The 13175-nt window shown below is 32.9% G+C and overlaps 1 pseudogene; it reads right to left on the reverse strand.

The window, feature by feature from the left end:
- Window positions 1-493: 493 nt before the first annotated feature.
- Window positions 494-5315, reverse strand: LOC139507477 (uncharacterized; annotated as a pseudogene).
- Window positions 5316-13175: the final 7860 nt, after the last annotated feature.

The following is a 13175-nucleotide window of genomic DNA, read 5'->3' on the forward strand; positions in this document are numbered from 1 at the left end:
AACAGACCAAATCAGAGAAATTTATCATTGACCAATGACTTGTGCAAATAATGTAAAGGTCAGATATTACTAACCAGACCAAAAAATGTACACCTTGCCTAAACCAAATATATTTCACATATTCCATATGATTTTTGAAAAAACAGCAAACAAGTTAAAAAAAAATAAAAAAATGTTTGTGAGTTTTCAATTGAAAACACTGTCACATGTCGCCGAGAAATGACAAGTTTTAACAGGAAGTTCATGATCAATGACAATAATATCACTTTACATGGTATAGCACCCTGGGATATAACTTTGAGCCATATATTTAGTACTAAATTACAATGAATTAGTATCATTAGCATACAAGGTCTATTCTAATTCGTACAATACAGGTACACAATCAATAAGAGCTGATCTAGGATAAAATGTTGGGCGATTTTATTTTTGTCTGAACATAAAAAACTTTCTAAAATGCTTCAACAATTAATATATTATAATCAACTAGTAGTTAAACGGACATCAATCCATCAGTCCAACTGTAATCAAGAGTTTTTTCTGGGTCTTCCTTGTTAAATCTGGATATCTTTTGTGCGACAAGATCAGCTGTTGATGGTGGCAAGGTTGGTGCAAGTACTGCTGACACTCTCCTTGGGTCATTGACATCTAGCAGCACTTTTCTGTTCATCCCAACAGGATCTTGTAGTCGGTTTTCTACTATAGTTTTTATTATGGTAGGGACATGGTGATAGTCTTTGTCCTCCCTTTTAGCATACACTGACCACTGAATACCAGTCTTGCTGTAGTATCTCTGATACCTAAATTTTTTTTTTAATGTATATAAATACTCAATAGTGTACCAAGTAATAGACGACCCAATAGATCAAATATTTACGGACTTCCCAAAAAAGTTTGAATTGCAGTCTGCATATTATGGAGGCTGACAGTATTGTACTATTCCATAAACGATTTTTCCAAATAAAAACAAGATTGTGTCCATAGTATATGGATGCCCCACCCACACTATCATTTTCTATGTTTAGTGGATCTTGAAATTGGGTTAAAATTTAATTTGGCATTTAAATTAGAAATTTCTTAACATGGGGGAATATGTGACTTAGTTTCAGGTTGATTCGACTTCAACTTCATCAAAAATTGCCTTGACCAAAATCTTTAACCTGACCAGAAGTGGAACAGATGGACGAAAGGACGCACAGACTAGAAAACATAATGCCCCTACTTCTATCGTAGATGGGAATAACAATAATAGTTTACCTAGTGCTGCCATCTTTGTTGACCATCACTTGCCTTGGCAATGAGCATTATTATCCAGGGCTGCTAACAGATTGCGAGCTCTGTATGAAACTGGATTGAAAGAATGGCGCTTGGAAGCATATTTAAGAATCAAGTTTTGGAAATTTTCCAATTCAGCTGTGCTCCTGAAAAAAGTAAATAATAAGTGAATCTGTAAGCTACTGCTCACTAATGATACCCCCATTTAAATTATAAGGTAAACAGGAAGTTAACTTGATATCATTGAGATGGGAGCCATCTCTGTGGGCCCGCTGTGAATAATGTGCATTAAAAATTGTATCTTTACCATAGGAAATGGGTTTGTCAACTGAAATCAAAGTTTTTGACCTGACCTTTGACCTAGGAAGTTGTAAATAAATTATGACACACCCTTTGGTGTTGATTTATATACATGTCAAGTATAAACTTTGAAATGATAACGGTTCTCAAGATATTGAGCGGACACGATCTTTACCATAGGACATGGGGTTGTCAACTGAAACCAAAGTTTTTTACCTTTAACTTTGCCCTAGGCAGTCGTTCATAAATTATGACACACCCTCTGGTGTTGGTTCAGATACATGTCAAGTATAAACTTTGAAATCATAACGGTTCTCAAGATATAGAGCGGAACGATATTCACCACAGGGTTGTCAACTGAAACCAAAGTTTTTTTACCTTGACCTTTGACCTAGGAAGTTGTACATACATCATGACACGCCCTCTGGTGGTGGTTAATAAACATGTAAAGTATAAAGTATGAAATCATAATGGTTCTCTAGATATGGAGCGGACACAAAGTTAAAGTGTTACGGACGGACGGACGGATGAACTGATCACTATAGGGCGACCCGCCTTTGACCTAGGAAGTTGTACATACATCATGACACGCCCTCTGGTGGTGGTTAATAAACATGTAAAGTATAAAGTATGAAATCATAATGGTTCTCTAGATATGGAGCGGACACAAAGTTAAAGTGTTACGGACGGACGGACGGATGGACTGATCACTATAGGGCGACCCGCCTTTGACCTAGGAAGTTGTACATACATCATGACACGCCCTCTGGTGGTGGTTAATAAACATGTAAAGTATAAAGTATGAAATCATAATGGTTCTCTAGATTCGGACGGACGGACAGACTGATCACTATAGGGCGAACCGCCTAAAGGCGGGGCCCTAATAAGTAATGAAATTGAAAACATATTGCACAATAAAGCAAGCTCATATAAACCTTAATACCATATTTCAAAGAGCCGTAATGTGTAGTTTGTTGAAAATTAGTAAAAACAAGAATGTGTCCAAGTATACGGATGCCCACTCGACTATCATTTTCCATGTTCAATGGACTGTAAAATTGGGTAAAAATCTAACTTGGCATTAAAATTAGAAAGATCATACCATAGGGTGAACTAAGTTTCAAGTTGATTGGACTTCAACTTCATCAAAAACTACCTTGACCAAAAACTTTTAACCTGAAACTCCCACTTTCATTTTCTATGTTCAATGGACTGTGAAATTGGGTCAAAAGTCTAATTAGAAAGATCATATCATAAGGAAAATATGTACTAAATTTTAAGTTAATTGGACTTCAGCTTAATCAAAAACTACCTTAACCAAAAACTTTAACCTGAAGCAGACAAATGGACGCACAGACGAACAAATGGACGGACAGACCAGAAAACATAATGCCCCCCGCCCCCCTCAGGATGTACTTGGGTACTTCATGTGATTAAAATACCCATATCTTAGGATATGAACATAGATAACTTATATCATACCTGCAGTTTAAGTAGTAAGGAATTTTCTTAATGAATCTTTTGTCCATCACAATTCCAATGGCTGCATCATGAGCTGGTGAACCAGCTTTCAACCAACCCTTTTCCCTCTTTGCACATAACGGACCATGTTTACACAGGAATATGTTCCATCGTCAGTGTAAGACATAGACCATTCATGCTCATTAACAACATGGTGTATCATTCCACACCACACGCCCTGTAAATTCAAAACAGCAATTGAGGAATAAATTCAAATTAGAAATACAACCTATAGTTCAAATTACAAAGAAATAGGGAAATGAGAATATAGAGACAACAAAAATGTTTTTCTCACACAATACAATTTGATTTTCACCTATCCGACAATGATATTTTTTCAAGTCGGGAATAAAATATTCATTCATAATTTTCTTTTTTTGATACATGTCTCTTATGGGCCATTTTAAAAAAAATGAAGCAAAAGTGTGACATGGGGGGTCCAATTTCAAACTTAATATTTTGTATTTCTTTTTGTCTTGCCCTATTACCAATACTTTAAATTTTATAATTCCAAAGTTTCAGGCAGAACGAAACAGACACATTGAATAATCTTAAATTTTAATAACATACATCTCAAAATTTTTTAACAGAAACCATACTACTTAAAAACAAGTTTGGTAATAAAACAGTCAAGAAAATATTGCTCAGGACCTTTTCCAAATGAAAGTCAATATAAAAAGGAAAATTTTAAAACCAAAATTTCCATTTTTTCTGTTAAATCATATAATAACAATCAAATTGAATAGCTTGATTTGAAAAAAATAATAGTAACTAGTGATTGAAGTTTTTGCCAATAAAAAGAATCTTAATATATATTTACAATAGTAAACTTTGAAAGCCCTGAGTTTTTGTGATCATTTGCAAAAAACAAAATGTCATTTCATTGTACCGTTTTAATGTAATTGTATGTAGAAAAAGCCTTCTATTTTCAGTATTTTGTCACACTCCTGACATATTTTATAAAGATTGAAAAATGCTTTAAACTTTCACAAAAAATCACTAAACACATTGCTATATCATTGATTTCAATTTCTGGTATCTTTTCCCATAGAACAGGACTTTAACGTCTACCAAAGAACACAAAGGACTTAAATGTTTTATTTTTTTTATTTTTCAGAAGTGGCTATTCCAAAGAGAAGAAAAAAAAAATATTACCACTGTGATATGTTTATATCATAGATGTGGGAGTGCATTATATATGTCAGGAGTGTGACGCTTTTTTAAGGCATTTTCTGTCAATTCATAATTTCACAAGATTAAGTTCCACAAGTTTCTTTGTGTTAAAAATGTTAAAACCAAGTAATATTCATATCATTTACCTCTTAAATGTGTTATTTATCATGATTGTTTTGGCACAATCAGTTTTAATTAGTCATTTTTCTATTTTTTTGTGCACAGTAATGCAAATTTATCAAAGGAAATAAGTGTGTACAACTATAATATCATATAGGAAAGTGAGGAAATGAATTTTGTACAAAATAATACAATTATTTTGATTTAAAATGGTATATTTAAAGATGTTTCAAGGATTAACCATTCAGATGTAATTTGTCACACTCCTGACATGAATTTAACAATTTAAGAAATATATGAAAATTAGCTTTAGTTTTAGGACAGATAATTGAAAGACAGCTAGTAAATAGAAACAAATTTTGGTAAAACTTCCATTCCTCAAAACATCCACTAGATTTGCTGAAATAAGCAGGGCAAACTTCTCTAGAAGAAATAAATGAAAGAAGCAGACTTGGAAAGAGCGAACCTGTAAATACTGGCTGAATCTTAAATTTAAACATGATCAGAGGAAGTTGGACAATCTTAAACAAAATAAAAACCTATAAAACGAAGCTAACAAAAAGGCTTAAAGTAAGAACTTTGAATTCCAAATTTGATAAACAATATAAAGAAAAACAAAGGCAGTGGCAGAGAAACAGTAGAAAAAGGAAGAAAGATAAAAAAAGAAGTTGGCTTGAATAAGGACTTAGAATCGAACAAAAACACCTCAGATTCAAATGAGAACAGATCTGTGACTGTGTCAGATTCCAGATCTACAGTGAGAAAACCTGCATAACACACAAGAAATCAACTGCCACAAAACCCAAATGCTTATAAATGATCTCGTCTAGAAGGCCTTTTTTTCCTAGCATTTTTTATGATGTGTTTCAAAGTACTCGTCCAAGCATTTGGGTTTTGTGGTAGTTGATTTCTTGTGTGTCCGACATTTTCCTCAGCAACCATAATTACCGAGCATGCGCATAACGTTTACCGATTGAGTGCAAATCTGGGGTCATTGCATATAATTAGCATCGTTGTCCAGGAAGCAAGTGTTATCGAAAACAGAATAAAATGACGTTTTTCCCAAACAACATCGTATCTTTCAAAAAAGTAAAGTATTTTCGATTTTTAATTGATAAAGGTTTACTTATATCAGATTATTTCAGTAAACTAAAAAAAAATGATTTTGGCATTTCAGATTACTTTAATACCGGATTTGTTATCACATAAGTAACACGACGGGTGCCAAATGTGAAGCAGGATCTGCTTACCCTTTCGGAGCACCTGAGGTCACCCCTAGTTTTTGGTGGGGTTCGTGTTGCTTATTCTTTAGTTTTCTTTGTTGTGTAATGTTCTACTGTTTGTCTTTTTGTCTTTTTCATTATTAGCCATGGCGTTGTCAGTTTGTTTTTGATTTATGAGTTTGACTGTCCCTCTGGTATCTTTCGTCCCTCTTTTCTTGCAACAGACTCGGACTTCTCTAGAACCGAATTTTAATGTATTGTTATGCGTTTACATTTCTACATTGTCATAAGTCAGGAGCCTCTGGCTTTTGTTAGTCTTGTATTATTTTTTACTTTAGTTTCTTGTGTATAATTTGGAGTTTAGTATGGCGTTCATTATCACTGAACTAGTATATATATTTATTTAGGGGCCAGCTGAAGGACGCCCCCGGGTGCGAGAATTTCTCGCTGCATTGAAGACCTATTGGTGACCTTCTGCTGTTGTCTGTTATATGGTCGGGTTATTGTCTCTTATACACATTCCCAATTCCATTGTAACATGTAAATTACTAGTATGCAAAGTAAATGCCATGACTGAAGGTAAAATAGGGCCTATAATTTTATGGGAAAAGATATTGCAATGCTAATATAACTACCTACATACAAAATATAATTTATTCATCCTACGTGGTTCCCCTTAATCTAACTTAAATAACAAACTTTAGTATGTTATATATTCTAAAGTTTCTAAAACCATGACTGAGGGAGCAGGGCGAAATAATCTAAAAAATGAGATGTGCAAATGCTTACATACAAAAAGTAAAATTACAAAAATTTTGAACTCGGAGGAAAATTATAACGGAAAGTTCCTAATCAAAAGCTCAAACACACTAAACGAATGGATAACAACTGTCATGTTCCTGACTAGGTACAGGCATTTTCTTATGTGCAAAATAGTGGATAAAATGGTTTTATAGCTAGCTAAACATCACACTTGTATGACAGTGGCTTCAAATTCCATAATATTGACAACGATGTGTAAACAACAAACAGACATAATAGGTAAAAATGTAAAAAAAAAGGGAACATCAGTCATCATAGATATAATCTAAATCACTATAAAAACTAACAAAGAGGTACTTATAAGCATATAGACAAAGCACTTTAGCGAAAATGAAAGATAAGAGTACAACATTTAAACAATAGCACATTGACTGGATGTATAAGTACAGAGCAACGTCGTATAAGCATATAAACAAAGCACTTTAGCGAAAATGAAAGACAAGAGTACAACATTTAAACAATAGCACAATGACTGGATTTATAAGTACAGAGCAACGTCGTATGAACCAACCAAAGAAACACAAATAGGCATAAATACAAAGCATATTACCCATGTTAGCAACAATTAAGGACAAGAACAGAAAATCATCATAAAACAAAAACACAATGACGGGATGTATAAGGACAGAGTCACGTAAAATGGATAAAATCAAAAGTAGAAAAAGGACGAGACATTCTTTGACATTACCCTGGTTCATCATCTTTCTGCTCTGGTGATTTTTATAAAGTCTGTGTGGGAGCTGCAAGCCCTTGACTACCGGAAAAGCTGGGAAATGTATATCTTATATACAGATGAGGTGGTATATTGCTACTAAGGTAGGGAAAATTGATAATTTCAAAATTAAAATCGTCTCGTTTGTCATAGATTCTGGTACTGAGATGACCGTGTATATCAAATTCGAGGTAGAAGTAGAAAAATGTGGAGGAAGTTGTATCTGTTGTTTCTTTAATTTCTAGTTCTGGGGGATATACTAATTGATCCCAGTCAGAAAAGTTTTGGATTGTAAATGGGAAGAACATCATCAATACTATGATCTAAATAACATGGCTTCTTTGATCTTCTTGTTCTTCACAAGTCTCTGAGCGAACTCGATGCATATGAAGATAAGAGGTCGGAAAGGAGAGGTAAACATTTCGTTCCCATAGGACTGCCAACATTTTGTTGAAAAAGTCTACCTCAATATTAAAAAAATATGTTGTCAAAAAGAAACTCCGGCATATTGTTCCACTTGGTAACACGTTTTATCTTTTTGTTCTCATTTAACAAAATATGCCGTATGATATCCAACGGAACAACTGCATACCAAATATAAATTATTTATCAATTTGTTTCCCTTAAACGTATCCTAATCAAAGTTAAAATATTTGAACTATGGGATTATTTAAAGTCAATAAACCATGATTAAGGGAGACGGACAAAATAATCTCTATTGAAATAAGATGTGACAATGTTTATACAACTGCATATCAAATGTAGTTCACTTACCATAAGTCACTGTCATTCCCTTTAAACTGAGCGCATCGCAAACTTCACTTAAAGTACTTTGGCTCGTTTGTTTTGGAGTTAAAAGTTGAATTAGCTGTCAAATTTATGTTCACCATTTTTACTTAAATTCTCATATTTGATGTAACATACTAAAAGGAAAATCCAAACGATAAAATGTCTAAAATATAATACAATTTACGATGCATAGGCTCGATAATGTGTATCAATATTTCGTGTGTATTGTAGTCTAGACGCCATCTAATTAACCAATGAGGTGACCTCTGATGACTGTCGTATAATCCGATATACTCATGTAGAGATATATTAGTGAGCGAACACGTGTAATTGACTTTTTCTAGGTCTTTTTGATTTCATATAGGTTAAAAAGTAAATCATCGTTCACCTGTCATTCCGCCTGTGTATAAATTTGTCGACGACCTGTATATTGAGGACGATTACCTATCGGGGGAATATATGGCTCTATTGACAAATTGTTCGTTCTCTTGGCTTGGCTATCATGAATTAGCATGAACCACATGACGCGGTTGAACAGCTTTTTTTTTTTTACCAGTAAAGGCTTTTTTTCGCCTTCAATGGTATGCCTTCTGGTTTGTGTTACACCGGTGCAACCTTTTCCAGACTAATGCAGTATATTCTATATGGGTAACGAGGTGTGATTAGTGTAGTCTACCTCGATCGACGATATAATTTCTGATCATTTTAGGAGCAAATTACCAAGTTCCGAGGGGTTTCCGATAGAATGCAGTTGACTGGGTTAAAATTGCTTGGTATACAAGTGTTTTAAATTGTCAAGAAAGAATAATTTTTGGGCATTTCACCAGATCCAACTAAAATCAAAGCCTAAGCCAACCCATGTTAAGGAAGTAAGTAGTTTTTTGGAACTTGCTCCTACTATAGAAAATTATTTTAGATTTTGACCAAAATGCCCGCTCTTATTATTAAGAACGAGTTTTAAAATGGAATGCCGAATGTGAAACAGCATTTACTATTCGGAAAGATGCTCTTATGACCAATCCAATTTTAAATATTTGTATTTGAAAGAATGTATTTGAAAGAATGTATTTTAGACTCTGCGACCAGTAGCCCAAGGATGGATTATTTTTTCCCCAAAACAACGATGACGGCAAAGAATGTGTTATAGGTTATAGCAGTCGTACTTTCAAAAATTCAACGTCAAAATTGTGCCAGTAGAAGGGAATTGTTTTAGCAGTGAAACATAGTCAGTAGTTATTTGCACGGGATCCATTTCACAGTGAGCACTGACCATGGAGCTTTAAACTTGCTGAAGAATGTTAAAAGCCCTGAAGGTCAATTAACACGTTGGTTAGAACATAAGGACCCTGTATTGATATATATTTTGTGAATATTTCATATAATGCTTTTATTCCATCTACAATAGAAGAGGGGCATTATGTGTTTCAGTCTGTGCATCCATATGTTTCAATGCTTTTCAATTTTGTACTTCTTTGGCTTTATAATTATTTTGAACTGATCGTCACTGACGAGTCTTATGTAGACGAAACGCGCGTCTGGCGTACTAAATTATAATCCTTGTACCTTTGATTATTAGGTTAAAGTTTATGGTCATGGTAGTTTTTTTTTAATGACGTTGTGGTCTTATCAAGTTCAAATAGAAATTGAGAATGAAAAAAGCGAATGTGTCAATGAAGAGGCAACAAACCAACACAATCAAAGTTTTCATGGCCCTGCAACAGAGTTTTGTCGGTGCCATATAGTTTTACCCTTGTCCGTCATTCTGCAACAAACCATTATGCGGATTTTTTTTTTTATCTAAACGCCTTCGGATATTGGGCTGTATTTAGGTATGTGAGTTTACCATGATGTGTTACTGGCCTTGCGGTCATAAAACTTTCGAGCACAATTTTTGTACTCAGACTCAAGAAACAACCAATCAAAATACTTGATTTTGTGTTTCGAGCACTTATTTTGTACTAGGAGTACTGAGTAAAGTTTGTGACCGAGAGCCCAGATCAAGTTTAAGTTTAGTTCCGCTCCGCTGATTTTTGCCAAAATTAAGGGTTTACAACTTCGAAAATTGTTATGAGGACTTTTTTTCTATAAGCCTTCAATTTTTGAGCTGATTTTTGATTTATGAGATTTCTATTTGAGACGGGCAAATTGTGCGATTTTGACAAATCTAGTTCTTAAAATGTTATATTAAATTTAATGCAGTTTTATGTGCAATATATTGTTTTATTATAGGATGTTGATGCAATGTTCCACAATATTGCTGATGTTTTGAAAGTAGATGTTTTTACTTCCACAGGTAAATAAAGTTAATAGTTTTTGAAATCTTGTGAATTTATATACATTGTACTGCTCTATTAAAAAATATATACTTTTAATCCCATATTTCGTTTTGATTTAGAAAGAATGATTGAAGAGTTATTAACTGTAAGGATCAATTAAAATTACATTTTATTATATTTTGCCTTTTTTAAATTTGTTATTACTACACAGTAATTCACACCCACTGTATTAGTATTTGACAAACTTAGATAAAAAGTAATATAATTCTTTTATTCTAAATAAATATATACTTGTAGATGGTGCTTACATTATTTAATAGGTGCAACATAGAATGTTGTTTTTATTTTTTTACAGATTTAAAATCACAGATTGAAGGTATTTTTTTTTTTATAGAAAAAGTACAGCAAATAATAACTATGGGATGTGAAGAAATGGTTGGAACCGTTTATAGTTGGAAGCCACAGTTTTAATAACTGTTTCCACATACATGTTCACTTTAATAAAGGTAAACTAATGGTTTCATCTACCAATAGATTTTTATTTTGAGGAATAATAAGAATTGTTTTCCATTTTAAAAGTAATACTTTTATTTCATTATATATACAGTAATATTTATACATAAATTAAGAAATAATTCATAAGAGCTTGAATTTATACTCATTTGACCACTGGTTGGCGCTTTATGCTTAATATTTTATCATGAGCCATAACTTTCCGATTCATTATGTGTTAGTCTTCTTCAACTTGTCACATAAATAAAAAAAAAAAGGAAATATTGTATGGCATTATAAAAAATGGAGTAAAAGTCAACAGAAACTAATAATCCTAACAGTTATTTAGATGCGAAAGTCAAGGATGGATTGGTTATATTTAAGATACAAAATTTTTTTTACTTAAATAAGCTTGTGTTTTATGTTTTAATCTTACTTGTTGCAATTGATAATAATCATTCAATTTCAATGTATATGAGTCTCCTGAATAACAACATGCATTAATTAATTGGAAATGATATTTTTTTTTATATTTAAAAAATGATTTTATACCCTAAAAAGTATTAGATAAAAAAAAAAATTGAACATGAAAGACTAGGCAATGTTAAAAATTAAAGAAATATTTACTGATATATAAAACGGATTTTCAGAAGACATGCCAAGACCAGTTCCTCTAACCTGGAATTCTGAGCTGGTAAGACAGCTTGAAGTTGTTGGAAAAACCTCTCAAAAGTGGGCTTCTAACAGCAGAAGAACAATGGTGGCACGAGTTGTCTGTTACTAAAATACAGGGTGGTGATAATGAGGTATAGATATAGTTTGACCGGTGCAACATAGAGTGTTGTTTTCATTTTTTTTTACAGATTTAAATCACAGATTGAAGGTATTTCTTTATAGAAAAAGTACAGCAAATAAGAACTGTATGGGATGCGAAGAAATGGTTGGAGCCGTTTATAGTTGGAAGCCACAGTTTTAACGACTGTTTCCACATGCATGTTCACTTTAATAAATGTAAACTAATGGTTTCAGCTATCAATAGATTTTTATTTTGAGGATAATAAGAATTGTTTTCCATAGAAAAAGTACAGCAAATAAGAACTGTATGGGATGTGGAGAAATGGTACGAGCCGTTTATAGTTGGAAGCCACAGTTTTAATGACTGTTTCCATATACATGTTCACTTTAATAAATGTAAACTAATGGTTTCAGCTATCAATAGATTTATTTTGAGGAATAAGAAGAATTGTTTTCCATTTTTAAAGTAACACTTTTATTTCATTATACGTACAGTAATATTTATATATAAATTAAGAGATAATTCAAAAGAGCTTGAATTTATACTGATTTGACCACTGTTTGGCCCTTTATGCTTAATATTTTATCATAAGCCATAACTTTCCGATTCATTATGTGTTAGTCTTGTTCAACTTGTCATATAAATTTTAAAAAAATTAGGAAATATTGAATTCATTATAAGAAATGGAGTAAAAGTCCACAGAAACCAATAACCCTAACAGTTATTTAGATGAGAAAGTCAAGGATGGATTGGTAATATTTAAGATACAAAATAATTTTTATTTAATAAGCTTGTGTTTTATGTTTTAATCTTACTTGTTGCAACTGATAATGATCATTCAATTTCAATGTATACGAGTCTCCTGAATAACAATATGCATTTATTAATTGGAAATGATATTTTTTTTTTCTATTTAAGAAATGTTTTTATACCCTAAAACGTATTAGACAAAAAAACTGAACATGAAAGACTAGGCAATGTTTGAAATTAAAGAAATATTAAGTGATATATAAAACAGGGATTTTCAGAAGACATTCCAAGACCAGTTCCTCCAACCTGGAATTCTGAGCTGGTAAGGCAGCTGGAAGTTGTTGGAAAAAAACGCTCAAAAGTGGGCTTCTAACAGCAGAAGAACAATGATGGCACGAGTTGTCTGTTACTAAAATACAGGAGGTATAGATAGTTTGACCGTTTAACTAATAAATATACGTAGTTAAGAATACTGTTGTTCAATATTCATAATTGATGATGAGTAAACATGTAAGGGCAAAATTAGCATCTTTTGATTGAAATATGCTATTTCGTATACTTATTCACAGAATGTATGAAAAAAAAACCAGTGCATGATAATTAGAAATTTTATTTGAGAACCCATTGCTGGTAGTCTATCTGGACGTCCGTGTGTGGATGAAAATGAAACTGAAGATACCTCTACTGCTACCAATTGGTACTTGTATGACAGTAAGACCTCTGATGAAGATACCTCTACTCCTACCAATTTTTACATGAATGACAGTAAGACCTCTGATGAAGATACCTCTACTGCTAACAATTGGTACATGTATGACAGTAAGACCTCTGCTGAAGATACCTTAACTCCTACCAATTGGTACATGTATGACAGTAAGACCTCTGATGAATTTAAACAATGGAGACGGCGACATGGGATTGTTCTG

This window comes from Mytilus edulis, unplaced genomic scaffold (genome assembly GCF_963676685.1).
Source record: "Mytilus edulis unplaced genomic scaffold, xbMytEdul2.2 SCAFFOLD_535, whole genome shotgun sequence".
Taxonomy (NCBI): domain Eukaryota; kingdom Metazoa; phylum Mollusca; class Bivalvia; order Mytilida; family Mytilidae; genus Mytilus; species Mytilus edulis.